This window comes from Tupaia chinensis, unplaced genomic scaffold (assembly GCF_000334495.1).
Source record: "Tupaia chinensis unplaced genomic scaffold, TupChi_1.0 Scaffold000291_1, whole genome shotgun sequence".
NCBI lineage: Eukaryota > Metazoa > Chordata > Mammalia > Scandentia > Tupaiidae > Tupaia > Tupaia belangeri.
This window is the reverse complement of record NW_006159776.1, coordinates 2860499-2864254: the sequence shown is the minus strand read 5'-3', so window position 1 is coordinate 2864254 and position 3756 is coordinate 2860499. Positions and strand designations below refer to the sequence as shown.

General features: G+C 41.3%; 1 long non-coding RNA gene across 1 annotated transcript in view; it reads right to left on the bottom strand.

Moving 5' to 3' along the window:
• LOC102495435 (uncharacterized) overlaps positions 1–1901 on the bottom strand; it is a 7166-nt gene extending 5265 nt beyond the window's left edge. The window contains exon 1 of the long non-coding RNA XR_334827.2: positions 1661–1901. This is a non-coding gene — a long non-coding RNA (uncharacterized LOC102495435). The remainder of the gene's footprint in view (positions 1–1660) is intronic.
• Positions 1902–3756: the final 1855 nt, after the last annotated feature.

Here is a 3756-nt window from a genome sequence, read left to right as displayed (position 1 = left end):
TCAATGTTTATTGCAGCATTATTCACGATTGCCAAGACATGGAACCAACCTAAATGTCCACAAACTGATGAATGGATTGGAAAAGTGTGGCATATATACTCTGTGGAATACTACTCAGCCATAAAAAAATAACAAGATCCTGGCATTTGATAGGAAGTGGTCAGATATGGAGGATCTATTGCTGAGTGAAGTAAGCCAGGTTATGAAAGAAAGATATTGTATGTATCCACTTAATATATACCGACTATCCACACTCTATGGTAGAGAGCGAAATATTGGAGGACATAAAAGCAGTGAAAGTACTTAACAAGAATAAGACAGTGTGGAATTAGGGGGGTGAAGAGAAGAGGATAGGGAAAAATAGCAAGAGAACAAATAGAGAGGCATGACATTAGTGGGACACAGATATGGCTTATTACCTGTTGATGACATGTATAGTATTCTCAACTGGACTGGTCTGAGAAGTATTTCATGATGGGTAAAGTCTTTTTACAAGCAAAATGAGAAATAGTGATTGGCTGTTTAAAAAAATAATTGGAATAATAGTAATAATGATTGGGAAAAACAATGAAAATATATTGAATGATGAAATGGGGATTTTAATGTCTCAGTATTGACTGACATGCATGGCATTCCCTTTTGAAAAAGCAATGTATGGGAACCAGCAGTTAGCATAATGGCTATGTCGCTGGACTCCCACGTAGTCGACTGCAGTTCGCGTCCTGAACCCGGTGGCTTAAAACTCACGCCGGGCGCGTGTGCATGTGTGCCCAAGATCCCGAGAGGAGAATGGAGAAGGGATTGTGGCATGACCATCCCCCTGGGGGGGTAATTTCTCGCTTTCTGTCTCTATGTCTCTCTTTTTCTATCTGGCGAGCGCACGTGCCCTATAGCGAAAACCTCTCCAAAAAAAAAAAAAAAAAAAGCAATGTATTACATTTTAAAGTTATATGCAATTCAATGTAATATAAACAAGATTATGGTGATAATAAATAAACAAAAAATAAAATAAAAAAATAAGTTTGACTATGAAAAAAGAAATGTGTGTGTGTGTGTGTGTGTGTGTGTGTGCCCAAAATCCTGACACAGTGGTATAATTAAAGAGAAGGTATTACAGCATGACACACCCCACTGGAGGACTTCCCCCTCCCCCATTCTCTCTGTCATTTTTGGCAAGTGCTGTGACTTCTGACAATTAAAAAATAATGTTCTTCACCTACGAGTTCTGGAATCATACTTAAGAAATATGGGGGCAATGAATAGATTTCCCATGTGAGCCAATAAATTTCTTTTTTAAATTAAACCACTGTGGGTTCATTATCTATTACTTGAAACTAAATAGCAACTTATAATTTCCCTTTCTTGTAAAAGTGTGGGTAAAACAGGCATTCCATATACCATTGCTGGTAGAATTATGGACCATTACAGTATTTTTAAATTGTAATCTCTCTGATGCAAATACAATTAAAATATAGCAAATTCCCTTTTGAAAATTTTTGTCCCAGAAATAATAGCACTATATAAGGTATGTCTAGTAATAGCACTATATAAGGTATGTCTAATAACAGCACTATATGAGGTATGTCTATTAGGATGTGTTCTTTGCTACAGTGAACAGAAAATTTTAGTTAACTTAAACAAGAAGAAATATATATCTTACCTTAAAGGAAGTCCAGAAAAGCAAGGCAGATTGGAAAATTGGGGTATTGTGCAGAAATCTCATCCAGAAAGAACTCTGGCTCCTTCTCTATTTTTTCATTGTTGTTGTCGCTTGCCTCTTTGGGCCGGAGCAAGGTGTTTGAAGTAGTTTTGAAGTAGTTTTGGACATCACAGCCAGCTTCCTTTATATTTATTTGCTAGAACTGTGCCGTTTGTCCATTCCTCACTGACTCACAAGGCGGTGAAACCATTCTTGGCAGTGACTAGTTATCTAGAAGTGGTTGTCAGAGGCAGCTGGGTCTGACTCACAGGACTGCCCACAATGATACACATGCATGCGTATGTACGCATGGGTATTTTCTGCAGCCTTGTTGTTTGTGTCTATTAGTAGTGAGCTCACTGGATAAATTATGGTCTTCCCATACTGTGAAATATTTCACAACTTTAAAAGACATTGAGTTAGATATTAATGCATTGATTTGGAAAAATCTTCATAATGTGCCACTAGGTGAATAAGCAAGTCTCAAACATCTGTGTACAGAGTGATCACATTTTTCTTGGAAGAAAGAATATCGTTTCTGACGTGTGTGTGTGTAGTAGTAGTAGGTCGTAGTAGTAAGTATAAAGAAAGGTGTCAAAGTAAATGCACCAAACTGTTAAGACTGATTACCTTCATGTTTATGTACCAAACTGTTAACAGTAGTCTCCAGACAGTTTAAAAAGTAAAATACATGTTTTAACTCAATGTGTGATAATAATTTTGATACAAGTGTTGTTATGAAAAGAACTACATTTTATTGAGGAAATGTCAAAACGTCACTCATTAAAAAGTGCAGTCAGGTGGCTTGGTAGTTAAAGGCGCTGGACTCCCACAGCGCCAATTGCGGTTCAAGTCCTGGACCTGGTGGCTTGCTTTGTCAGTTTTCCTCTCTCTCTCTCTGATAAAACTGGAAAATAATAATAGTAATAATAATAATTAATAAAGTTAAATAAAATAATTGTTTAATAAAAAGTAAAGTGCATGGGAACCAGCAGTTAGTGTAATGGCTATGTGGCTGGACTCCCATGTAGTTGACCACGGTTCGCGTCCCGGACCCGGTGGCTTAAAACTCACGCCGGGCGCATGTGCGTGCGTGCCCAAGATCCCGAGAGGAGAATGGAGGAGAAGGGATTGAGGCGTGACCATCCCCCATGGGGGGTGATTTCTTGCTTTCTGTCTCTATGTCTCTCTCTGTCTGGCGAGCACATGCGCCCTATAGCGAAAATCTCTCTCAAAAAAACAAAAGTAAAGTGCAGTCTCAGAATCACCTCCGTGCTTCCTCCACTCCTTCCTTAGAGGCAAGGGCACAGTAGGGCACGTGAAGTCATCCTCAGGAGATCCCAGACCAGCCACCGGGACCGTGTTGGCCAAGACCAAGAGCTAGAGACCTTGGAGTACAACTTCTACAAGGTCAACAAGCACCCAGACCCTACCATGCTGTGCCTCATCATGGCCACGGCCGGCTTTTCCAAGGAGGAGATCCAGAAATGGCTTATGCAGCATCAGGCTGGTGGTGGCCTTCGGATAGCCTGCCTTCAAAGCCCACATCTGTTACAGACTGAGGAGACAGTGGGTGATGGGAGTGGTGCCATGAAAACCTTCTGCTGGCTCTCCCCTGACCTCCAGCTGCGTGGGTTTGCAGTGAGGCGTCGTCTCTTCCATTGTTAGCTGTCCTGCTATTTAACACAGTGTTGTGATTTTTAAAATGTACACAACTAGAAGAGAAAATAACTGTAGGGAGGTATGAACAGCTTCTGTGTAGAGCTCCTGCTTGGCTGGGGAGGTGGGGTGCCTTGCATTACCTTTTTGGGTCATGGTGGCAAGTGATGTGGCGACCACTCAAGTTTGCTTTTGACCATTGTGGCCCAAATACGATTTGCTTTCACCACTCATCTAGAGCAAGCAAGGCCTCTTGTTGAAAAGCTACCAGGAGCAGCAGCTGGCATAATGGCTATGTTGCTGGACTCCCATGTAGTTGATCGTGGTTCAAGTCTGGACCTGGTGACGTAGACTCACACCGGTCACGTGTGTGCGTGCATGCCCAAGATCCCGAGAGA